The following is a 27,575-nucleotide window of genomic DNA, read 5'->3' on the forward strand; positions in this document are numbered from 1 at the left end:
ACATTCTCTGAATTTTCTGATTGGATACTAATAAACTGGTTTAAATTTAGTTTTTATTCTTTTATTAAATTGCATTATAAGCTGTATCACTAGTATATTTGTTTTGAGATTATTTTAACCAGTTGTGTTTAATAGTCAAAGGCTACCAACTGTGAAATTTCAGTTTCACCACTAAATAAGTTCTTAACAGAAGAGCTTGAAAGATGACATGAAAGGGACATGTTAAAGTTTTTTTCTAGGTATTCTTAAAGTTGATTTGGACTCTGTTCAATTGTTACTTCTAATTAATTCCAAATCCTTTACTGGCCTTCACTAGAAATATCTTAAGTCTTTCCTAATTGCTTGCTCTCATTTACATGTTTGAGTTTTAAGACTTGCAAATAGAAATATCAAGTACAGAAATGACCACAATTGACCAGAGTCATGTTGTAGAATTGCTAGTAAGACTGTGCCCAAATTCTCCAATAATGACTAGATTTAAGCCTGGAGGAAATCTATTGTGGAATTGGTGAATCTAGGTTTGTTTTGTTAAATGTATTTAATGAAAAGACAGAGGCAGAGAAGTTAGCTGAGATAGACAAAAGGTTAACCAAAGTAGGCTCTGTAATGCAGACATGATAAGGGAGAGTAGAACTAACATGAGAGTTTAGTAAATAGAAAAGTATTTAGTCAGAAGATTAAAACTTGGATTCAGGTACATACTTGCTCATTCTGGGCACAGCAAGGTTGGAGGGATTTGCTTTGGAAGAAAAGTTATAATAGACATAGAAGGGGCAGTTGAGTCCAGATATAGAAAAGTTTGTAGCCTCATGGAGGAAAGGGACACTAGTTACTCTGATTACTGTCCTGGGTAGAACTTTCTAATTTTTCAGCCACACATTGATTTATTTCAACATATAATGAATGCATATTCTGTGTCAGGCACTAGTCTAGGTTCTGGACATTCATTAATGAATAAAACAGACAAGAATCCTCACATTTGTGTAGCTTACATTTCAGTTATGAGAGAGAAAGAGAGAAAGACCTTCTTAAAAATACATATAATTGTAATAAGCTAGATGATGATAAAGTGCTACAAGGAAAAATGAAGCATGAAGTGCTTAGACAGAGTATGAAGATGTGTGTGTGTGTGTGTATGTTGTATGTGTGAGAGCATGGAATAAATATGCAAGATTCAGTGAGGACTTCAAAGGAAGAAACTCTATGTGTGAGGAAGTGAAGAAAGCAGGAGAGTCTCACTGGTTTCCCGAAGGAAAGAAATAACCATTGAAGTAAAAGTGAATGCTTTTCTAAGGGAGAGAAAGGGTTGGGGTGGAAGTGGCTGTAATCTTGTAGACTTTTAGGGCTTCCCTGGTGGCTCAGACAGCAAAGAATCTACCTGCAATATGAAAGACCCAGGTTTAATCCCTGGGTTGGGAAGATTCCCCTGGAAAATGGCAACCCACTCCCAGTATTCTTGCCTGGAGAATTCCATGGCCAGAGACGACTAACACTTCCACTTAAATTGTAGACTTTTAGTTTGACTTTTGATGGGATATCACAGAGCACAGAAGTCACTGTAGGGTGTTGAGATGAAGGGTTTTGTTTTAATGGTGTCCACTATGCCTGCCAGGTCCAGAATGGATGGCAGGGTGGCAGAAGTCAAAGGAAGGGATGGAGTTACAAGCTTATGTGAATGAAGTTCAGAAATTCATTTATTGTTTCTTATTGTAGTGGCATGGCATGTTAGTTTTAAGTCATTTCATGCATATTTTAAAGAGTATTTGAGAAAAAGGAATTCTGGCTATTTGATTCACTTTGACTCCCCTCTTCTAAGAAGTATAGTGATAATATGCAATGTTTTCAATAAAGGCTTAACAGAAATATAATTTACTTTTGTTGGTTCTAGGCAGGATGATTGGTTGATGATAAATAAAAAAGAATGGTCTTGTCATTTTCAAAACTGTATTTAACAGTATGACAATAATTCACAGCATAAATAATTACCAAGGCAGCAGAGTTTGGATAATGAACAGCAAGCAAAACTTGAATGAAATGAAGAAAGATCATGCTGATGTTGATTTATCATATTTCTTTAAAGCTCCTAATCCTGCAAGTTGTTTTGATTTAAATATCATTCTCTAGACCTATTTTTCATTTAAAAAGTGATCAAGGATATTTGTCCAGAGTATCAGGTCCTATGAAGCAGTTGAGTAAGAGATTATTTGAAAAAAATTGTCTGAACTATTATGAATATAAAATCAAATGTGTTCAAATATTTTAAATACCCACAAAATGGTGATGTTGCTTTCGTTTGTATAACCAAGTCAATTGTATCTGTTTTGTACTTTAAATATATTAAAGTACATATATGTACTTTAAATATATTAAAGCCTTCTTCTATATGGAGATAGCTTTCATAAATTGAACTTTAAAAGAACAAATTTTATTCTCCTTTTGTTATGTTCTATGAACTAAGCTTATTCTTCAATCAAGCAAATCAAGTATAGGATCTGAAAAAATGATATTTAGAATTATCTTAGAATTGCTGATTTCCTCAGTTTCTTCCTCTCTGAATCCTTTCAATATATATACATATATAAATTCATATCATCATCATTGCAGTTTCTCTGAAATTTATCTAATTAAAAAAATAATCATTCTAGGGTCAAGTCCAGGATAATGGCAATTTCACAGCCTATAGTTTAAAAAGTGATCCCTTTCTCTCAGGCCATCTTATAAAATACAACAGTTACAATTTTATACATATAGATGGAATTAGTACTTCATATAAAATAGGAAACTTCAAAAAGAGACTATAAATATGATCTATGCTATCTCAATATGATCATAAAGAACCTAGTAGTCACTAAACAGTAAGCAACTTAGGACTCCTTGATATCCCCTGCAGGAAACCTTGGCATTTCATTGTTATTAGATGATCCAGTTGTCCAAAACCTTCAGGCCAAAAAAATTTACCGATCAATCTATTTACATATATACATATATGTGTGTGTTTGTGTGTGTGCATGTGTGCTAAGCCGCTTCAGTTCGGTCCAACCCTTTGTGACACTGTGGACTGTAGCCTACTGGGTTCCTCTGTCCTTGGGATTCTCCGGGCAAGAATACTGGAGTGGGTTGCCACGCCCACCTCAAAGGGATCTTTCCGACCCAGAGATCGAACCCCCATGTCTCTTACGTCTCCTGCATTGGCAGGCAAGTTCTTTACCATTAGCCCTACCTGGGAAGCTCACATATATATGTACATATATGTTAATAATGCATTAGTAGAAGACATTTGATCATTGTCCACTATATGCTAAACTCTGGGTCACAGGTATTTTATGCATTTACTTGTCCTTTATTTCCACATAATTCTCAAAACTACTTACACTTAATTCTCATGAAAACTCTTTTGGTTAGTATGTTTATTTCCTTTTATAGAAGAGAAAATTGAAGTTCAGGAGGTTAAATTACTTGCCCAAATTGTTGTTCATGCTCAAGATAAGCAATGTCTGACTACTTGCAACCCCATGGACTGCAGCACACCAGGCTTCCCTGTCTTTTACCATCTCCTTGAGTTTGCTTAAACTCATGTCCATTCAGTTGGTAATGCTATCTAGCCATCTCATAAACTATCTAATGAACAGTGGAACCAAGACTTTCACCTCACTGTTGTAAATGTAGACTTGAGAAAGACTATTTGGGTTCATGTTCTTTCTCTACTTTAGTGTGTCTTAAGGCAAGGAACTTAAAATCTCTAAGATCAGATTTCCTTATCTGTAACAGTAAATAATTGTATTTACCTCATAGGATTGCTCTGAGGCTTAAATGAAATAATACGTATAAAACACTGGGCTTATGCCTGACAATTAGAAAATGCCCACTTTCTCATAAGTTTTTATTCCTTGCCTTTCAGTGGCCCTGCAGGATCTCTCTGTCTAAGAATATCAATCAAGGTCATTAATAGTGAACTCTTACTTCTTTATGTATTTGTCCAAATTACATTCAATAGCTACTGTCCATATGTTTCTTGTCACTCTGAATCCCAAAGATTTTCTGCAACTCCAGAGGGCCAGTGATTACTGGTCTCCTAGTAGTATAGAAAGCACCCGGTTATCTCAGCCCTTAAATCTAGTCAAAGCTCAGTTTGCAAATGTCTTTACCCAAGCCCTTTTCAAAGCTGTATTTTCTCTTTAAACACTTGTGGACTATAAGGCAACCAACTTCTTCCAACTTTCCTGGTGCTTTCCCTGTTTTAAAACAGAAATTCTTTTGTCCAGGAAGCCCCTCTGGCCTTGGGAAACCAGGCAAATTATGTCATATAATTTATATTGTATAGTCCATATTAATATCTTATTAACAGAGTAATATTCCCAGGGAGTTGAGGGGGGGTGTGTGTTGGAAACACATTTGATAGTATTGACCTATCATTTGATAGTAATCTTCAACTCCTTGGAAATCTTGGAATAGTTTTTGGGACTGCTTTTTCAGTCTGATTTCTCCAGAGAAAGAGAACTACTGGGATATATGGAGATACATAAAAGGGGATTTACTCTAGGAATTTGTTCATGTGATTATGAAAGTTGAGAAATTCTTCAATCTGCTGTCTGGAAGCTATAGAATCCAGAAAACCAGTGATATAATTCAGGCTGAGTCTAAAGGCCTGAGAATTGGGAGTTCAGTTCACTTCAGTTGCTCAGTTGTGTCTGACTCTTTGTGACCCCATGGACTGCAGCATGCCAGGCCTCCCAATCCATCACCAACTCCTGGAGTTTACCCAAACTCCTGTCCATTGAGTTGGTGATGCCATCCAACCATCTCATCCTCTGTTGTCCCATTCTCTTTCTGCCTTCAATCTTTCCCAGCAACAGGGTTTCTCAAATGTGTCAGCTCTTCGTATCAGGTGGCCCAAGTATTGCAGTTTCAGCTTCATCAGTCCTTCCAATGAACAGCCAGGACTGATTTTCTTTAGAATGAACTGGTTGGATCTCCTTGCAGTCCAAGGGACTCTCAAGAGTCTTCTCCAACACCACAGTTCAAAAGCATCAATTCTTTGGTGCTCAGCTTTATTTATAGTCCAACTCTCATATCCATACATGACTACTAGAAAAACCATAGCCTTGACTTGATGGACATTCATTGGCAAAGTAATGTCTCTGCTTTTTAATATGCTGTCTAGGTTGGTCATAACTTTTTTTCCAAGCAGTAAGAGGCCTTTTAATTTCATGGCTGCAGTCACCATCTACAGTGATTTTAGAGCTCCCCCCACCCCCCAAATAGTCTGCCACTCTTTCCACTGTTTCTCCATCTATTTGCCATGATGGGATGGGACCTGATGCCATGACCTTAGTTTTCTGAATGTTGAGCTTTAAGCCAACTGTTTCAGTCTCCTATTTCACTTTCATCAAGAGACTATTTAGTTCTTCTGCACTTTCTCCTATAAGGGTGGTGTCATCTGCATATCTGATGTTACTGATATTTCTCCCAGCAATCTTGATTCCAGCTTGTGCTTCTTCCAGCCCAGCATTTCTCATGATGTACTCTGCATATAAGTTAAATAAGCAGGGTGACAATATACAACCTTGACATACTCCTTTTCCTATTTAGAACCAGTCTGTTGTTCCATGTCCAGTTCCATGTCAGACTGGGGGTATGGGCAGTAGCTGTACATGCCTGGGATCTTTGGAGGGAGGTCACCATTATCTTCATTACCTCCACCATAGTTTGACCCCAGGTAAGTATCAGGGAGGGAACACATCTCCACCTTTCAACAGATATTTGGATTAAAGATTTACTGAGCATGGCCCCACCCATCAGAACAAGACCCAGGATCCCCATCAGTCAGTCTATCCCATCAGGAAGCTTTCATAAGACTCTTATCCATCTCCATCAGAGGACAGACAGACTGAAAACCACCATCACAGAAAACTAACCAATCTAATCACATGGACCAGAGTTCAGTTCAGTTCAGTCACTCAGCCGTGTCAGACTCTTTGTGACCCCATGAATCGCAGCACGCCACGCCTGCATGTTATTCACCAACTACCAGAGTTTACTCAAACTCATGTCCATAGATTCACTAATGCCATGCAGCCATCTCATCCTCTGTCATCCCCTTCTCCTCCTGTCCCCAATCCCTCCCAGCATCAGGGTCTTTTCCAATGAGTCAACACTTCGCATGAGGTGGCCAAAGTATTGGAGCCTCAGCTTCAACATCAGTCCTTCCAATGAACACCCAGGACTGATCTCCTTTAGAATGGACTGGTTGGATCTCCAAGGGAGATCCCTGCAGCCCAAGGGATTCTCAAGAATCTTCTCCAATACCACAGTTCAAAAGCCTCACTTCTTTGGCACTCAGCTTTCTTCACAGTCCAATGCTCACATCCATACATGACCACTGGAAAAACCATAGCCTTGGCTAGACGGACTTTTGTTGGCAAAGTAATATCTTCAGTTTTTAATATGCTATCTAGGTTGGTCATAACTTTCCTTCCAAGGTGTAAGCGTCTTTTAATTTCATGGCTGCAATCACTATCTGCAGTGATTTTGGAGGCCCCCAAAATAAAGTCTGACACTACCTACCACAGCCTTGTCTAACTATATGAAACTATGAGTCATGCCGTGTAGGGCCAACCAAGACAGACGGGTCATGGTGGAGACTTCTGACTAAATGTGGTCCACTGCAGAAGGGAATGGCAAACTACTTCAGTATTGCTGCCTTGAGAACCCCATGAATGAACCCCAGTTCATGAAAAGGGTTCATGAGAACCCCGGTATGAAAAGGCAAAAAGATAGGACACTGAAAGATGACCTCCTCAGGTCAGTAGGTGCCCAATATACTACTGAAGATCAGTGGGGAAATAACTCCAGAAAGAATGAAGAGATGGAGCCAAAGCAGAAAGAACATCCAGTTGTGGATGTGACTGGTGATGGAAGCAAAGTCTGATGCTGTAAAGAGCAATATTGCATAGGAACTTGGAATGTTAGGTCGGTGAAACAAGGTAAATTGGAAGTGATCAAATAGGAGATGGCAAGAATGAATGTCTACATTTTAGGAACAAGAGAATTAAAATGGATTGGAATTGGTGAATTTAACTCAGATGACCATTATATCTACTACTGTGGGCAAGAATCCTTAGAAAAAATGGAGTAGCCCTCATAGTCAACAAAAAAGTCCAAAATGCAGTACTTGGATGAAGTCTCAAAAATGATAGAATGATCTTTGTTTGTTTCCAAATCAAACCATTCAAAATCATGGTAATCCAAGTCTATGCCCCGACCAGTAACACTGAAAAAGCTGAAATTGAATGGTTCTATGAAGACCTACAAGATCTTTTAGAACAAACACCCAAAAAAAATGTCCTTTTCATTATAGGGGACTGGAATGCAAAAGTAGGAAGTCAAGAAACACCTGGAGTAACAAGCAAATTTGGCCTTGCAGTACAGATGAAGCAGGGCAAAGGCTAATAGAGTTTTGCCAAGAAACGCACTGGTCATAGCAAACTTCCTCTTCCAGCAACACAAGAGAAGACTCTACACATGAACATCATCAGATGGTCGACACCGAAATCAGATTGATTATATTCTTTGCAGCCAAAGATGGAGAGGCTCTATAGAGTCAGCAAAAACAAGACCGGGAGCTGACTGTGGCTCAGATCATGAACTCCCTATTGCCAAATTCAGACTTAAATTGAAGAAAAAGGGAAAACCACTAGACCATTCAGGTATGATCTAAATAAAATCCCTTATGATTATGCAGCAGAAGTGAGAAATAGTTTTAAGGGACTAGATCTGATAGAGTGCCTGATGAACTATGGATGGAGGTTCATGACATTGCACAGGAGACAGGGATCAAGACCATCCCCATGGAAAAGAAATGCAAAAAAGCAAAATGGCTGCCTGGGGAGCCCTTACAAATAGCTGTGAAAAGAAGAGAAGTGAAAAGCAAAGGAGAAAAAGAAAGATATAAGCATCTGAATGCAGAGTTCCAAAGAAAAGCAAGGACAGATAAGAAAGCCTTCCTCAGCAACCAATGCAAATAAATAGAGGAAAACAAGACAGTGGGAAAGACTAGAGATCTCTTCAAGAAAATTAGAGATATCAAGGGAACATTTCATGCAATGATGGGCTCGATAAAGGACAGAAATGGTATGGACCTAACAGAAGCAGAAGATATTTAGAAGAGGTGGCAAGAAAACACAGAACTGTACAAAAAAGATCTTCATGACCAAGATAATCACGATGGTGTGATCACTGACCTAGAGCCAGATATCCTGGAATGTGAAGTCAAGTGGGCCTTAGAAAGCATCACTACGAACAAAGCTAGTGGAGGTGATGGAATTCCAGTTGAGCTATTCCAAATCCTGAAAGATGATGCTGTGAAAGAGCTGCACTTAAGATGCCAGCAAATTTGGAAAACTCAGCAGTGGCCACAGGACTGGAAAAGGTCAGTTTGCATTCCAATCCCAAAGAAAGGCAATGCCAAAGAACACTCAAACTACCGCACAATTGCACTCATCTCACAGGTTAGTAAAGTAATGCTCAAAATTCTCCAAGCCAGGTTTCAACAATACGTGAACCATGAACTTCCAGATGTTCAAGCTGGTTTTAGAAATGGCAGAGGAACCAGAGATCAAATTACCAACATCCACTGGATCATCAAAAAGGCAAGAGAGTTCCAGTAAAACATCTATTTCTGCTTTTTTGACTATGCCAAAGCCTTTGACTGTGTGGATCACAATAAACTGTGGAAAATTCTGAAAGAGATGGGAATACCAGACCACCTGACCTGCCTCTTGAGAAACCTATATGCAGGTCAGGAATCAACAGTTAGAACTGGACATGGAACAACAGACTGGTTCCAAATAGGAAAAGGAGTATATCAAGGCTTTATATTGTCACCCTGCTTATTTAACTTATATACAGAGTACATCATGAGAAACGCTGGACTGGAAGAATCACAAGCTGGAATCAAGATTGCCATGAGAAATATCAATAACCTTAGATATGCAGATGATACCACCCTTATGGCAGAACGTGAAGGGGAACTAAGAAGCCTCTTGATGAAAGTGAAAGAGGACAGTGAAAAAGTTGGCTTAAAGCTCAACATTCAGAAAATATAGATCATGGCATCCGGTCCCATCACTTCATAGGAAATAGATGGGGAAACAGTGGAAACTAGCAGACTTTATTTTTTGGGGGCTCCAAAATCATTGCAGATGGTGATTTCAGCCATGAAATTAAAAGATGCTTACTCCTTGGAAGGAAAGTTATGACCAACCTAGATAGCTTATTGAAAAGCAGAGACATTACTTTGCCAACAAAGGTCCATTTAGTCAAGGCTATGGTTTTTCCAGTGGCCATGTATGGATGTGAGCATTGGACTGTGAAGAAAGTTGAGTGCTGAATAATTGATGCTTTTGAACTGTGGTGTTGCAGAAGACTCTTGAGAGTCCATTGGACTGTAAGGAAATCCAACCAGTCCATTCTAAAGGAGATCAGTCCTGGGTGTTCATTGGAAGAAATGATGCTAAAGCTGAGGCTCCAATACTTTGGCCGCCTCATGCGAAGAGTTGACTCATTGGAAAAGACTCTGAAGCTGGGAGGGATTGGTGGCAGGAGGAGAAGGGGATGACACAGGATGAGATGGCTGGATGATATCACTGACTCGATGGACATGAGTTTGAGTGAACTCTGGGAGTTGGTGATGGACAGGGAGACCTGGTGTGCTGCGATTCATGGGGTTGCAAAGAGTCGGACATGACTGAGCAACTGAACTGAACTGATATTCTTTGTAACTAAAGGTGGAGAAGCTCTATACAGACAGCACAAAGAAGACTGGGAGCTGACTGTGGCTCAGATCATAAACTTATTGCCAAATTCAGACTTAAATCGAATAAAGTACAGAAAACTATTAGACCATTCAGGTATGACCTTACTCAAATCCCTAACGATTATACAGAGAATTGGGAAGCTGATGGTATAAGTACCATGCTTATTCTGAAAATGTGAGAACCAAGTAGATGGGAGATAAATGTCTCAACTCAATCAGAGAGTGCCAATTAGCTCTTCCTCTCCCTTTTAGTTCTAGTGAGAACAAACCATTTTTGTTCTAGTCAGGCCCTCAAGAGAATGGGTGATGCCCACCTGCATTGGTGAGGGCAATTTTCTTTACTCCATCTACTAATCCAAATGCTAATCTCTTCTGGAGACCACATTGCAGACAAACTTAGAAACAATATTTCACCTCCTATCTGGGTATTTGATAATCCAGTCAAGTTGACACATAAAGTAAGGGATGCAACTACCCTTCTTTTTACCATTTGATGTAATAATAGCCTCTAATGGCAGTCTAATGGCAGGTGCTTGAGTTTAAGACCTAGAGAAGAGGTCCTGGTCTGAATCTACATAAGAAATTATAAGAGGGGCATTTAAGTTGGCCTAGTCATATAAAGTTGCACATTGAATCACATATTCAACTGTTATATTATTTTCTCTTTTATAGGTATATAACTGCTTGTCTTGTAATTTTGTGATAGAAGGGATAAAATAGCTCATATTATTTCAAGATGAATTATTTTATGTAAATGGTTTAAAATTTTACAGTGGAAATTTTCATTAGTAGATGATTATCCACAATCAGTATATGTCCATGACTGAGGTGAAAAATATATATGACTATATACTATGAATTGATGAAAATGTATGTATATACATTTCCTTTTGCTTATTCAAATCAGCAAAATTCAGATCATGTAAAACTAGATATAATTATATTATAGTGACAATATAATTATGTTGTATATTTCCATCATGCATATAACATCAATTTTATTATCTTTTTAATGACTATATATTATGAATTAAATCTTGTCACTTTTTTGTCATTAGACTGTGTGTGTACACATGTGTATGTGAAGACAAAAAAAAATAAATTAATAGCAGAAATCTTATGCAGAAAGACCACTGTATGAAAGTTTTCAGTTTTAAGTATAACTATTGGCATTCATAGGGCTTCCCTGGTTGCTTAGAAGGTAAAGTGTCCGCCTGCAGTGCAGGAGACCCGGGTTCAATCTCTGAGTCAGGAAAATCCCCTGGAGAAGAAAATGGCAACCCACTCCAGTACTCTTGCCAGGAAAATCCAATAGATGGAAGAGCTTGGGAGGCTGCAGTCCATGGAGTCGCAAAGAGTTGCACATGACTGAGCAACTTCACTTCACTTATAGGCATTTATGAGTCATCAGAAAAGAAGGCAATTCTTAAATTTAATATGGTATAATAGCTTTATGCCTTCTCATACTGTTCATGATATTCTCGCTGCAAGCATACAGGAATGGTTTGCCATTCCCTCCTGCAGTGGACCATGTTTTGTCAGAACTCTTCACTATCATCTGTCCGTAATGTGTGACCCTGCATGGCATGGCTCATAGCTTCAGTGAGGTATGCAAGCCCCTTCACCACAACAAGGTTGTCATCCATGAAGAAGATGAGATGTTAGATAGCATCATCTATTCAATGAATATGAATATAAGCAAACTCCAGGAGATAATGAGGGACAGGGAAGCCTGGCATGCTACAGTCCATGGGGTTGCAGAATCAAACACAATTTAGTGACTGAACAACAATATCTTTAAATCTGATGTTACTCTTACAAAAATGTGATATAGACATTTTTTCCAGAAATACCAATTTGTTAGTGCTATAAGAGGGTTCCACTGATGACACTGTTATTTCCCCTCTAGACCTACAGTGTTTATTGTTGGACTTGCCATTCACACTGACTTCATCATAATCAAAATTATTTGTAAAATCTTATTTACCCAGCCATAGATATGGCCATCAAATTTCTGAGGCTTCAAGGACACCCTGAAGTGATAATTCACTTCAATGGGAGAATACCTCCAGTAGTATGATTTATTTCCATCAAAAAAATATTGATGGAAATAGACTAAAACTTCTGTCTGAAATTATTTTTGGAAAAATAATTCAAATATTCTTGGACAAGCTATATATCAGCCATTTTCAAAGGTATTTTGAAATACGTTAGGGGAATTTTAAATATTGTAGAAAATACATCAAATTATAAAAATGGAATAAAATAAAACATAAAATTATGTATTTGACACATTTTTATATTTTAAATCAAAGCCTAAATTAAAGACATATGTTTCTAAGGCAAGCGCAGTTCAATTGAGAAATCACTTAGGTTACATAGTTGACTTTTTATTATATAAAGCATATAGTTTTTTTTTTTTTGTAGGTAAAGAAGCACAGAAAACAACAAAATTCCACTGTTTTTAGCTGATTTCCAACAGGATAAATAAGAAAGCTATTATCTTTACAATGAGCAGAATCCAACAAAATAGACTAATATCAACACTTTCTATGTGAATGAACTAGAGCAACAAGTTCTCCAGCTGCCCATTTATACATGCATTAAAACAGAATTTAACACATGATTGTCTCTATACATTGGGTGTCTGTAACTTGATAATATCCTTGTACATAGAGAAAACAGATGTTGAGTAATGGCCAGTTTTGTTCTTATTTATATTTATATTCATTCTTATTGCAAAACAATTCAACAGTTTTGTGATGATATCATCTGAATGAGTGCTTTGATAATTAATCTAGTATTTTTGGTTCATCCTGGAAGCCAAATTTATTCATATCATTTCAGATTTTCAAGGGTCTAGGGATTTCTGTAAGGCTCTGCTAGACCTTAGAAAAATGATGGTCTTTATAACCCCTATAAGGAAAAGTTTTGACTTGGGATAAATTATGAGCTGGTTATAGTAAGAGACAGCAAAACTTTATCTTAATAAGGAAAAATATTATAATCAGCTTTTTGACTCCTACATTCCCTTGAAATTGAACTTCCTCTAAAATTACACACACTTCTCCTCTTTTCAATCTGCACTCCCTCACATTACCAACTACTCCTATGGTTTGAACAGTTTGCCTTACCTGTGACTTCCAAATGTTATTTCCAGCTTTATTCATCTTCTGAGATCTAAAATCCTACAATATTTTTCTAAAAACTTATTGTACATCTCTTTCCTATAAATGTGTTCTTTCTACTCAATTCCAGATATAGGTTAAAACAATTGATAAAACCCTGCCTTCCAGGCTGTCATCAATTATCATCTAGGGCCTCTCTTACACTTGCCTCTCACAATTTAATTTGTCATAAATTTCTATCAATTTTCACTTTCTCTTGAGTATATGCCTATTTTAACTTAATGCTTTAATTTAGTCCATTGGTATGCTGGGTCTAAATTACCACAAAAGAACTCAGCATTAGAAACTATGCCTGTTTCATTTATTAACTGATGTGATTAAAAACAACCACAACAAATCCTATCCAAGAATTTAGAAGCATCTGGCAACAATCATTTTATCTCACCATTTTGCTATTCAGGAATGTGGACAATTCTGTTCCTTGTGGCATCATCTGGGATTACTTGATGCTATTGGACTAGATATTGAGCTATTTTGGAGAGTCCAGGATTGCTTCACTCATATGCTTGATGTTTGGGACAGCTGGAATAATGGGCTCATTTTGACTACCCTCCCTCTTCAAGATTAATGCCAAGGATTCCTTTTCCTTATGTGGTCTCAGTAGTAGAGTGGACTACTGATATGACAACTTTGGATCTTCCAAGAGAGAAAGAAGGAAGCAACCAGCCTTTTTGAAGACCAGACTCAGGACTGCCACTGTCACACTGCACGCTCACAGCATCTGCCACAGTATTTTGGTCAAAGGTCGTTATATGCCAGCTCAGCTTCAGGTAGAGCGGCAATAAACCCCATACTCACAATGGGGAAAGTGTCATAAATGGGCAGCCATCTGAGCCAGCTGTCTTTCCTGTGGTTGTAAGAATCTGTGGCCATCTCTAATCTCACATGTCTGATATAGCTTACATTTCTCCATCATTTTTTTTTTTACTTTTCTATAGAAATTCTGTCCAAATTGTCTTCCTAAAATGAGTAGTATTCTATTATTGAAAACCCTTCATTACCATTGTAATTACCCTCCTTTGCAATTACCATTTTAATTACCCTCATTGCATTACCCTCCTTTTTATCAAAAGTATTTACTTTTCTCCTTAATTTATTGTTACAACATATTATGCATCTTATGTTTTGGATCCTATTATAAACTTTCTGATTTAACTAGATAAGGATAGTCTGGCTTAACTAGATAAATGATAGTCTTCTTTAATATTCTCATCAGAAAAAAAGGCTGATTTCTCACTAGTTTTACTAAGGTGGTATATATCAGGTAGGATACTTTCCATTATAAGCCACAGAAAACCTCAATTCAAACACCTTAAAAAATATCTTTTCAGCTCACCAAATAAGAACCACTGAATGGTGTGGTTTGAGGAGTACTTTAGTGGATCCATGTCCTCAACAGCCCAAGTTTCGAAGTAAGTTGGTTGACATACAACAATTTGGTTGGAGAAATTTCTTCTTGTATGTCTGCATGTGCGGGGGTGGGTCATTGTTAAAACTGCACTAAATACCAATGCCAAAAAAAAGAAAAATAGCTCTAAAGAGGTTGGAGACCTAAATGATTGGCTTAACCAAATGAGGATGAACCTCTGAATCTCAGCTAGAGAAAAAAGCAAATGAAAGAGCTTAAGTTCTGCCAACATGTAAGGAAAACTGAACTATTGGAGGTCTCTCAGCCATGATTTTTTTTTTTTAATGGTTTAATAGTCTTTTATTTGGAAAATTTAGCATGTATTAAATTATTGCTTTTGTATTACTTAAAAATAGAATAGTGCTGGAAAGTTTATAATAAAGTACTATTCAGAAATGTGTCTTCACTTTAGCACCATCAAACTCCATTGTTCTTGGTGTCTCTAGTCTGGAGTCTTTCAGAATCAATTGCTCAGAGACTAACCGTCTGGTTTTCTAAACAAGGTAGAAAGTGGTATTAATCTGGCTGTGTATGGTAAGGAGGGGCATGAATAGGAAGAAGGCATCTGATTACTCCATATGCAGATTTTTCAACCAATTCTCACCTCACTAGGGCCAACCAATATGTCCAGTGTCTCAAGTTCCAAATCTTCCATGATCTACATAGAAAATCCCACTTTTCAGCTTGTATCCAACTGTAAATTTTTACATTTCAACTGTTTTTTACTTAGTAAGTCAGTTGACACCTCACTATATGCTTTCAATTTGTTAATATTTGTTGACATTTTTCAGTTACTCTCACCTCTACTCATTTTTCCTTTTTTCTTAGGATTTATAACCTTAAAAAAAATAGTATTGACATTCTAATACGCATTATTTCCACTAGGAGCAGAGATAAACACATTTGACATATCAGCCATGATTATTAAAGACACAACTCAGAGAAAAAGAGGGCTTAATTATTATCAACTTAAAGCCAACATAATTAAACTGAAAAACCTTAATCATATTCAAAATTTTAGCATTTCTCATTTTTACAAATTATCTTTGATTTATAGAACGGTGTAAAATAAAGATGTCTACAACCTAACCATATCCCCTCTAATCTCTCCTTTTATCCAAACTTAGTTAATTATAACATGCTTTAGGAAATTCCACAGCCCAAGTCGATCTTCTCTTTCTTTCCTCATTTCCCAAAGGGAGATGAACCTAATCACGCTTTTTCAAAATCTCATATGAAGAGCTGCATCAGGCAACTCAGTCTGTCCTTTTGGGTACACCTTGTAGTCTCTGCATTTTTGTGCAATGAAATGGATGCTTTTCCTTTCCTACTAAATTCTATTCTTGTTTCAAGCCCCAATTCGAACACTGACTTTCTTTAAAATCTTCTCTAAAGAGCCAGTTAGAATTAATCCTTCCGTTCATGCTATGTGAACCCCTCTTTACCTCTCCTTCAAGAGAACAGCATGCTCTGGAGGGAAAAAAAACACTCATTCAAATCCAAGATCTGGCATTTACCAACTGTGTTACCCTAAACAAGTCAAGTAACCTCTCTTAGTTACTTATTTCTTATTTTTAAAATTTGGCATCAGAACTCATAAAAATATTTTATCATGAATCATAAAATGATATAAAAATGCATATTATTTTTATAATTGCATGAAATTTTTTTTTAATTGAGACATTATTATGCTGAACAATTAAATACTTGGGTAACAGTTTCCTTGGATATTTCACTGAAACTAAGGACCTCCTCCTACTTATAGCAATCAATATAAACAATTATGCTATTTTTCATGTTTCATGACCTTGGAAACACAAAACCTGACTCACAAATGAGTATCACTTCATATATACTTGGAACTTTCATACTTATTTTTTCTGATGAAGGTAGAATTGTGTCAAATTGTGCCAGAATTCTTCCTGACTATTTTGAATTAATGTCAGAACATTTCCTTTTTCCTGTATCCTTAGTGCTAAACTCAATTTAGTTAGGGGCTGTATTATGGATGCTGTCTCTATTAGCAAGGCATTATGAATTCACATTTCAATTCCAAAGTCATCTAAAGGAAATATTTTAAAGTGCTCTTTGTTTTAGGGTATCTGGAGATTTCTGTCCACAGAGAAATTGACAAGACTTTGTAGTTACCAATTCCATGTTGAAGAAGTGCTTTTTCCAGCTTTGCCAAGTTTGCATAATTGAGTTCTGTTTCTCCTCTTCCAGAGTGGCACCATGGAAAAGACCAGATAGCTGTTTTAACAGCATCCATAATGGTGACCTTGGAGTCTTAAAAAAGGAAAGATGGATCTCATAAATGTGGTTATAAAGATCTAAGACAGAAAAGCACTAAAAGAAATCTTTTGTCTTGAATTTTTCTGAAATTAAGCAATCTTTTCACAAAACAAGTAATATTTATCCCCCAAAATAAGTTTTAAGACATATCCTATTGTTTAAAATCCATTGACCATCTGCATACTAGGCAAAAGCATTCATTTTATATTGTCCTTCAGTTTTTAGAGCTTTCTTTAATCCAGACTTTCTCATGACCCTAATTGTGAAGTTGAGATTTCACATCTGTAGGGAAAATGCATTTTTGTCTCATTAGCAGAGGCAATGATGCCAATGGATATTCACATGAAAAGAATGAGTCACAAAGCCATCTGGAGTTGTACCCTTCATTCACACAGCAGAATTAGATGTAATACACAACACTACAAGTTTGTCATCTGAGCTGAGTGATGAGACTTTTCTTTCAATCAACGTTCAACTTAAGAAAGAAATGATTCATGACTTTGAATATATCAACTGCCTTTCTTGTTTCCAAAATGGCATTCATCACAAGATAGAAATTCTCCTTTAATCCTCAACGTGTCTCTATATGGAAGCTTAGAAACTTGGTTACTGAGAAGTACAATACTTCTATGCAGGTATCTGCTGAGAGGAAGTGACATAGCTGAGTTAGGCAACCTGACCTACTTAAAAATATTGAAGAAGGACCAGTGATTCAGAAGTGATGATATCACTTGGAAGAGATAATACTTCCATTTCCTACCTTAATTAAATTATGAAATAGCTAAGTCACTTCCAGGATATATAAATTTACCACGCTCTCTCCAATATCAAGTGACTTCTTTTGATTTGCTATCCGACCAGCTACTCTGAAGGGTAATTCACATAAAAGTTATTGGATAAAAATTCCAATCTTCTCAAATGGGGCCATTTTCTTCCAGAAAAATTACATTTTCTTTTAGTTTTTAGTTTCATGCTTGCCACCCAAATAGTATCATAGTTTGTGGTTCCAAATAAATATGGAAAACATAAGTATTTTTTTTTCTATAATTCTCAATATATACATAAAGACTTATGCCATAGTTATGTTTGGTTAGTACATTTTCCTTCAGATTTTTCAAGTGGACACTTACAGATACTGTGATAAAAATGAATACCACTCACATGATTATAAGCATTGTCAAAAGTTATTTTATAGTTTGGAGTGAAATAAAACATTTAAAATATTAAGTGTTTGTTTTTAGAGGAATAGGAGAGAAATTAGAAAGAAAAAATAAAAAAAACCATGAATTTTGTTCCTGCTACTGCTAAGTTGCTAAGTCACTTCAGTCGTGTCCGACTCTGTGCGACCCCATAGACGGCAGCCCACTAGGCTCCTCTGTCCCTGGGATTCTCCAGGCAAGAATACTGGAGTGGGTTGCCATTTCCTTCTCCAGTGCATGAAAGTGAAAAGTGAAAATGAAGTCACTCAGTCGTCCCCGACTCTTAGCGACACCAAGGACTGCAGCCTACCAGGCTCCTCCGTCCATGGGATTTTCCAGGCAAGAGTACTGGAGTGGGGTGCCATGGCCTTCTCCGAATTATGTTCCTAGATCCTGTAAATACAAGATCTGAAATCTGGTTTGTTACTTACTGGCTGTCCACTTAGGCAAGTTACTTGAGTGTACCAATTCAGTTTTGTCAAATATAAAATGAGCTAATTATGCCAATCTCATTTTCACAAAAATGAAAAGATATAATTATGTAGAGTGCTTAGCAAATATCCAGTTAAAAGGTACACAATAAAAAATAATCTTTTTCTCTTTTTCCTGTCTTTCCTTGTACATCAACTTACATTTTCCTCTACCTTCTCTGTTGTTTAAAGTCAGGTCCTTCCTAAAGTATTTATAGACACCCTTCAGTGCTTGCGTGTTTTAGATGCTAGGATAGTTTCTGGCTTGCAAACAAGTGTCATAGTCTTTTAATGGCCTTGTGCTTAAAGCACCATTTATTCTTCTGAGAGATTTACTGATGGTCTATGATCTTCTGTGTCATATTTGATCACCAGCTTCTGTTTACTCATTGGATCCTAGCTATCACAAAGGATTGATTTTTTTTAAATTGAGTTTTACTGGTCCTTTCTAAGTCCGTCATGCTGTGGTTGAACCTATGTTATATTCCACACTTCTGACTCAGTGCTCAGTCCTGGGCTTTAGTCTCTAACCTGACTTTGTTCACAGCTCTCTGTAAGTCTTTCTCTGAAAACATACCCAGTGATACTCCACTAACTAGGAACATGTCCATGGGATCCAGTTATTTAATGCACAATGCTTCCTTTACCTTGTTCCCAAATTCCTTTTTAATATTCTATCATATAGTCAATTTTTTTAAATCAATTGTTGAATTTTCATATTATTTCAGCATCCATTCTCCTTTTTGTTTCATTCCATCTTTTTATTTCATAATGAATAACTTTAACTTATCCAAGAAAATTGATCCATGTTTACCACCTTATCTGCCCAAATAGTTGGATATAAACTGGAAAGAAAGAATTATATCTGCTAGTCTATGGAAAGGGTGTCAGCATGTTCTCTTTTTGCATCACACTGCTGGCAAGACTTCAATGGCTGCTCATGGTCTGATTGGTTACATCCACTCTGACTTGGGGATATATTTCCCTTATTTTAACAGGAGACGTTAAGACTAACTGAAATTTCTCTAGTTGCTACTCACTTTTCCTTAAGCAAAATGCACAAATAATATTAAGCTAAGCTAAGCTAAGTCACTTCAGTCATGTCCGACTCTGTGCGACCCCAGAGACGGCAGCCCACCAGGCTCCCCACTCCCTGGGATTCTCCAGGCAAGAACACTGGAGTGGGTTGCCATTTCCTTCTCCAATGCATGAAAGTGAAAAGTGAAAGTGAAGTCGCTCAGTCGTGTCCGACCCTCAGCGACCCCATGGACCGCAGCCTTCCAGGCTCCTCCGTCCATGGCATTTTCCAGGCAAGAGTACCGGAGTGGGGTGCCATTGCCTTCTCCAACAAATAATATTAGGGAGAAATAATTAGGTATGGGGGAAAAATGAAACAGAATGTACTATTTGGATGAATTATATGTCTTGGTGCTATCAGGGCACCAGGATTTCTGTATATGTCAAAGAGTTCGGATTTTCAGTGAACAATTGTATCCTGACCTTTTAATTCCAAAAATTCAAGAAAAAGAATATTGTTTGTATATTAGAGAAGCTGTGGTATTATACTGTGATACCACTCCTCTCCACCTTTCAGAATCAGAGCATAAATCTCTGCATGCTGGGACCATTGACAATTGTACCACACCATTTTCTCCTCTGGTGACTGTCCGCTGATGAAGAGATTTGCTTGTTGAATATGATATTCCCTTTTCTGGCTCATCTGTGTCCCAATAAGGGTGTTGTGAAGTATATAAATATCTGGCTATCAGGCTGCAACCAGGGATAATTGTATAAGCCATCCTAGTTTCAGAACTACCAATGGATCAACTGAGGTCCTTGTTGTCAGCATCCAGCAGCCCAGTGTCGTCCCAGTAGTTCCGCTTTCTTTTCTTCATTTGGGAGTTGATCCTAAGAGCACTCCCTATTAAATTTCCAGCACACAAATCTCCATCTCAGAGTCTGTTTCCCAGGGAAACTGACCTGCAACAATATGCATATGACATTTTACAGAAATGTAGGGAAGTTTCCTGAATGGTTGTGTCATATGAAGGATTTCAGTATCTCATGGACTTGTGCTGGATAAGCAATACTAGGGTTGTTGTGGAGCTAAAATAATTATGAAACAAAACAAAGCATTTTGTAGAAACTTAGGTATGGTGTAAAACAAGAGGTGATGTTTCCTTGTTCTTCTGTTTATTGTACAATAATAAATCAGGATTAGATAACAAGTTCATGATATGACTTCATGGAACTAACAGTATTTTATTTGAAATACTTCTTGAATTTTATTTGAAATATTTCTTGAATTTTTGGAATTAAAAGGTCAGGATACAATTGTTCACTGAAAATCCAAAATCCATAAAGTATGATTCTCTCTAGTTTGTTATAGGTCAATTAAATTTGAAGATAAGAGGGAATAAATGATGTGATCAAAGATAAATCTTGGAAATAAAAGGAGTAGACTTTGAAGGGATCTCCAAGAGCAAATGACATGCTCTGTTCACTTTTGAGTTAACAGCACCATTTTGTGATGGACCATAGTAAAAGCTAAACAAATATTTACTACACAAGAATAGAGCAGGCCTTGTTCTCTCTCTGCCATTCTAATCTTGTCTAGCACTCTGGTAATACTTATTTATTTGGGTTTTGGGAAAACATTCTTTGATTAAACAAGGTACTATTTTTTGCTGCCCATGATTGCCAAAGGGCTCTTAGACAAATAAAAGACTTACATTTAGAGTGATCCCTCTAGCAATGTTAACTCTGGTGAAAGTGAGCAGTTGAAAAATCTAACTGTGACAGTCTCCTGACCAAGGTCATTGCTGTGGAGAGAAGGGCATGTGACACTGCGGATTTTAGTGCTTATTTGCTATTATCTCCTGCCTTGAAGATTCATAAAATAGGACTGAGAACACCTCCATCCCAATTATATCCAATTAAGGTTCCTACTTGATGAAGCACAATTTTTAGAATAAATAGACTATAAAACACAGCAAAATAGGCAGTAAATCATTAAAAATCAGATGCAATAACAAAGTTAAGTATTTGAGGGAAATTATCTTAGGGAAAAATGAACTGATATTTTAAGTTTTTAAAAGGCAATTACAAGTTACAGAAAATAGCTTGATGAATTTAACATCCTTTCTGCACTGGATATATTTTTGTAAGAAACAAAAATCCTGTGCCTGGATATGTTTTAAAGTGATACTTTAATTTTCATTCATGATAGACATCAGTATGCTTTAAGCAGCGTATGGACAAGGGTAGCTCTACTTCAAAGAGAAGAAATCTAAGTCTCATTTGCACTTGAGAGGAGGCACATGAAGGACTTCAGTCAATATAGAGGAGCTCATTGTATTTCTGTGTTAAGTATTTGATATACTCCCTTGGAAGTTTAGTCACATCCTTCATTTGCATGAAGAGTTTTTCTTAAATGTCAGAAGTGAGATATGACAATAAGTATTCTCTTTGATTAACATGTTCAAAATTTTGCTTGACCTTAAATGAAGATATGCAATAATAACTCACTTCAAAAATGTGAATTTGGTCTTTATAAATTGAAACAAAAACCCCATACTGACAGGTAAAATCAGAGTGCCTTACTTGCACATATAGATACAGTGCTAAAATATATATTTTGCCATCTTTCAGACATTTTCTTACACTGCCATTATTGAAATTCATGATTCAAAGTAGAATGTTGCCTTTTTAAAAATGTCTTTGTACTTTAGTGAATTAATGAGCCACCTTAGTAACGTAAGAGACAATTTTCTGGTAGTAATAAAATTTAAAGAATATTTATTTTGTAGAAAGCTATTACATAATGAAGCTTTCTTATCACTGTCATAAAGTATCAAAATCCTGTTGACACATTCATGCACATATCTGAGTTGTTTCATGTGTGACTATGTATACACTCACACATGTACAATTACATTGTAATTATTGATGGCCCCTAAGGTTTTTAGTAGGAGAAGGCAATGGCACCTCACTCCAGTACTCTTGCCTGGAAAATCCCATGGCCATGGGGTCGCTAAGAGTCGGGCACGACTAAACGACTTCACTTTCACTTTTCACTTTCATGCATTGGAGAAGGAAATGGGAACCCACTCTAGTGTTCTTGCCTGGAGAATCCCAGGGACGGGGGAGCCTGGTGGGCTGCCGTCTATGGGGTTGCATAGAGTCAGACATGACTGAAGCAACTTAGCAACAGTAGCAGCAAGGTTTTTAGTGGAGTAGGAGGTCTTCCAACTGACAAGTAGGACGTCTTCCAACTGACAAGAGGCCCATCGTGCTGGAGACCAGGACAGCAAAAAACGAACTCAACAGAAAGTTCACGCGGCTCTGACCTCTGGTTAAGGTAGGAGGTCCTCGCTCCTGTGGGTGGAAGGACATACCTAAACAAAATCTTAATTCCTTTACCATCTCTGTTTCTTGTTTCCTTGATCCCCCGTGAACAGACAGGTGGCAGTGGGCGCAATTGAGGGACTCTGGAGAGGCTACTCTTGGTATGTCCCAAAGGCACCATCTGCTGGGCCCCAGGAGCTGTCACACAAGCCAGTTGGGGTTCTTCTGTCTTTACTTTTCTCTGTGCCAATAATCAGGCCAATGAAAACTGTGGGCACAGGTCAGATATTTAGCAGATTTTCTGGCAGGCTGTGAAGGGGATTCCTTAGCACATTTTTCCCACTGAGTTTTCCTCCTGTCCTTCAGCTCTCTCCCGGGACTTTGAGCCCAGCCAAAACCCAGGATGCCTGGCTTCAGGACCTAATGAAGCTCAGGCTCTGAGGTCTCAATGCAAAAATTCATTGAGAGACAAAGCGGTAAGTAAGAGGTGGATTTGCTAGGATTCAGAGAGAAGCCACTCTTTAGGGTGTGGGCCAAGCCCTTGCCCTTGGCATATTGGAAGACTGTTCATATTCACATGTTTGATAAGAATTCCAAAGACATGTAAACGTATGTTCAGTTTATATAGAAACTGTCCTCACTGTTATAGAATATCTAATGATTACATTTTAATATTCCTATACCCAGGAAATATAAACTAATCTGCTTGTATATAAATATATTCAATATGGTCTTAAATTTGCTTAATAATTGAAAACTTATATTTATTCTCTATTATGTATAGCTCTATTACATCCTTAACTGTAAGGCATTACCTCATGTTTCTTACATGCTTAACCTAGTTTGAGTGAATTGGCCATTCACTGGTTAGTTATTATCTAGTCATTAAAAAGGATTCTTTCCTTAGTTTTATGACTGGGACAGTAAACGACTATTCCTATGAGCAGCCTAAGAAGTGATCGGAGGGAAAGAAAATGCTGACATCAGCCCCCAAATCTATGTCCATAAATTAAGGTCTGAATTGACAACACTTCCCTGGTGGCTCAGATGATAAAGAATCTGCCTGAAATGCAGGAGACCTAGATTTAATCACTGGGTTGGGAAAATCCCATGGAGAAAGGAATGGCTGACCACTCTAGTATTCTTGCCTAGAAAACTCCACGAACAGAGGAACCTGGTGGGCTCCAGTTGGGGTTGCAAAGAGTTGGACAGGACTGAGTGATTAACGCACTTTCAAATATGCACAGCAGAGACAGGTAACACCAAACTATGTTCAAATCTTGTTCTGTTTGCTTCTAGTAGTTCTACAGTATCAATTCCCAGAGCTGAATGGTAAAGTGCATCTTCCTAGCTTCTCTCTCTGCCTGAAGTAAAGTGATATACATTCCTTTAGTTTTCTTAATAATAGGTTAATTAGGTTCAGTGATTCTTTGTCTCATTAAAAAATGACTTCAAGTCCCACTGGGAACGTTATAGCTCTTTAAAGACAGTGAAAAAAGTAAAAATACTCACTATTTTAATTAATAAGAAAGGTATATATTATTTAAATCTGAAGTTATATGTTCTCTTGTCTTTTCACTTCAGCAACAGAGCAACCTGAATGAACCCTTATTTAGCATGCTCCTTCTCCTGAGGTAATCCATCATGCATTTCCTCTTCATTGCTAAATTATACTCATCTTACAAGTCTCTTAAATTACAAGTCTGTTAAATTACTACTCACCTTAGAAGTGGTGGCTCAGCTGGTAAAGTATCCACCTGCAATGTGGGAGACCTGGGTTCTATCCCTGAGTTGGGAAGATCGCCTGGAGAAGGGAACAGCTACCCACTCCAGTATTTTTGCCTGGAGAATTCCGTGGACTGTATAGTCCATGGGGTCACAAAGAGTTGGACACGACTGAGTGACTTTCACTTTGCTCAATTTCTCATCCATGCAGTGCTATCATCTAAAACTGCACCCTACCTCTATATTTAAAATGTGAGTGGAGGAAGAGTAACAGTACCCTTCCCCAAAATAAGGTAGAAAAAAATCATGAGTAGGGTGAAAATTAGAAGTACATAATATTACAAATGCTAAATTGAAAAGGTAACTCTAAAGAAGGAAGTACAAAAAAACACAGAAATGTCAAGTCATATAAGAAGTGGGGATGGGGAGCAGGTATGGCTCTGATTTCCCACTTTCATGAAAAATAGCATATTGGCACTTCTTTTATCAGTTTTACACAGCAAATTCCATGTAAAACTACAAACAAAAGTTTGTGAAATAGTCACAGAGTAAAAGAGCATTGTAAAAGTGTTGTGAGATTGGAGTTACTACATTATAACCGTCCTCATTCACAGGCTATTTGATTTTGTGCTTAATTATATATGTGTATATAATGAGGAATTTGAAACAGATTAGCCTTTAGATGTCTTATACTCATAATATAATTTTGATTATATAAGATTCAGCCTAACAGTGGTTAGTTGCACAGGCTTTGGAGAGAGTCCCTATGTCGTGTCTGACTCTTTTGCAACCCCACAGACTACAACCTGCCAGTCTCCTCTGTTCATGAAATTCTCCAGGCAAGAATACTGGAGTGGGTTGCCATTTCTTCCTCCAGAGGATCTTCCTGACCCAGGGATCCAATCCATGTCTCCTGTTCGTCAGGCAGATTCTTTACCACCGAGCTACCATGGAAGCCCACCACTATGGTAATATATAAACATTTGATTCTAATCATAGCCATATAATTTAAAAATTCAGAGTCCTTAGAAAGGCAATATAAACCCCAATACCAAGGGTTTGAAGAGTGAAGGAAGCTGGTTACTACCCCTGTGGATCCCCATATTGTGGGAATCACAATGATACCCTCATATCTATATTTGATGGTAGAAATTCAGCATTAGAGGGAATCTATAAAATCTTATATGAATCAATCTCTTACTTTACAACTACTCCTGCCAAGTTCATGCAGACATGCAAGTGAAAGCTTGAGCATAGCCTGGGAGAATTAAATCACAATTTTCCAAGGGACTGAAATGTATTTATAGATACTTTCTTGAACTAGCTGGACCATGAAAGGAAAAGTAGTGAAATAATTTTGTTTTTCCTCCAGCCGTTCCTTTTCAAGCCTGTGATATTGGATTTCTTGTCTCTGGTGTTGAAGAAAATATGGGGTGGAAGACAAAGCTTTCTAGTCCCTCTCAATCACATTTTCAGAAATTAGCAACCTAGCCCAATGCAAATGAAATATAAATCATTATTCCAATGAAAATGTGTCCACTCCCCCAGTGCTCCCGAACAAATCAATGTTCAGAAATCAGCAGTGGAAAAAGAAGAGATAATTTCTTCCTCTTTCCTTTTTCCACCTCAACCCCACTTTCTCTACCTGGGGTCAGGGCAGCACCATTTGGGGCAAGAACATCAAAATTGATTGCCTGACTGTTGCTCTTGGAGTCTGATGCTGAAATTTCCTAATTGGTTGATATCCAAATACTGGCTCCTTCTTTCATTGGATGTTTTCTAGATTCTTCAGAGGTGCCCCTTGTGTTGAATTTGACTGGTGTTTGTCACAGGTTCCTAAGAGGTAAGCTCTAAACCCCTGGGATCTAAACTCAAGTGATTAGAATGTCTTTGTTATGCATGGTAGGCCTCTGAGAGATTATCATACTAAATGAAGGAAACAAGAAAGAGAAAGACAAACATCATATGATAACACATACATGGAACCTAGAAAATGATACAAGGGAGCTTATTTATTTAAAAAAAAATAGATTTACAGACATAGAAAACAAACTTATGGTTACCAAAAGGAAAAGGAGGGGGGATACATTAGGAGTTTGGGATAACAGATACACATTACTATATATAAAATGATAAATAACAAACACCCACCATGTAGCACAGAGAGCTATATTCAGTATCTTGTAGTCACCTATAATGGAAAAGAATTTGAAAAGGAATGCATATAAAAGTCACTTTGCTCTATACCTGAAACTAAGACAACATTGTAAATCTGCTATACTTCAATTTTAAAAAAGAAGGAGGAGTATAATGGAAGGATATGGAGTAGCTTTCAGAGTCAGTGGAGGTGTTGAAGAAGCAGAGATGGAGAAGTTGCGAACTAGAGCAGGAACCAGGCTAGCTCTACTCTGAACTCCAATGAATTGTTTCTGCGAGTTTTCAGGTGTAGTCACTGTATAAAGATTCCAGTTTCTGGGAGAAGCAGTTTGGCCTAGACCAGGACTTGTTCCCCCTTGTGCACCAGTGGTGTCCTGTGCACTTTGACTGAGGAAATTTCCTCAAAAAGATCATGGAGCTCTAGGTACAGAGTGCTCACTGTCTATTGAACATCTTCACTTTCATTCTTCCTCACCAAAGGAGTGTGTGTTCTCTGCTAGAAAGAAATTTTACTGCCTCTCTTTTAGATGGGTATGGATGGCCATGCAACTCAAAACTAAATCAATGGTTCTTGAGTGAATGAATGAAAAAATATTTTCTTTGGCCTGTTCCTCAGTTGAAGTATTTTGAGGATCTTTACTATTAAAGATCTTTGTAACCCTATAGGCTATAGAGTTTATGGAATTCTCCAGGCCAGAATACTGAAGTGGGTAGCTTTTCCCTTCTCCAGGGGATCTTCCCAACCCAGGGATCAAACCCAGGCCTCCTGCATTGCACGCAGATTCTTTACCAGCTGAGCCACAAGGGAAGCCCATTAAAGATTTTATCTTTTTAAAAATGAAATACAGATAGTCATGCTTTGGACAGAATACGGTAGTGTGATATCATCAAATATCTAATTCTGCCTAGTCTATATATTATTTTTAGGGTGGGACAATTTCTCTATCTAGTTGGCTACTAATAATTTCTTTAGAA

The 27,575-nt window shown here is 37.5% G+C and overlaps 1 long non-coding RNA gene across 1 annotated transcript; it reads left to right on the forward strand.

The window, feature by feature from the left end:
* The first annotated feature begins 13,532 nt into the window (after positions 1–13,532).
* LOC129644650 (uncharacterized) lies at positions 13,533–17,157 on the forward strand. Its single transcript, XR_008710908.1, has 3 exons — positions 13,533–13,772; positions 14,334–14,414; positions 16,634–17,157. It is a non-coding gene; the product is annotated as an uncharacterized LOC129644650 (long non-coding RNA).
* The last annotated feature ends 10,418 nt before the right edge of the window (positions 17,158–27,575 follow it).

The sequence above is a fragment of the Bubalus kerabau genome, chromosome 2 (assembly GCF_029407905.1).
Source record: "Bubalus kerabau isolate K-KA32 ecotype Philippines breed swamp buffalo chromosome 2, PCC_UOA_SB_1v2, whole genome shotgun sequence".
Taxonomy (NCBI): Eukaryota; Metazoa; Chordata; class Mammalia; order Artiodactyla; family Bovidae; genus Bubalus; species Bubalus kerabau.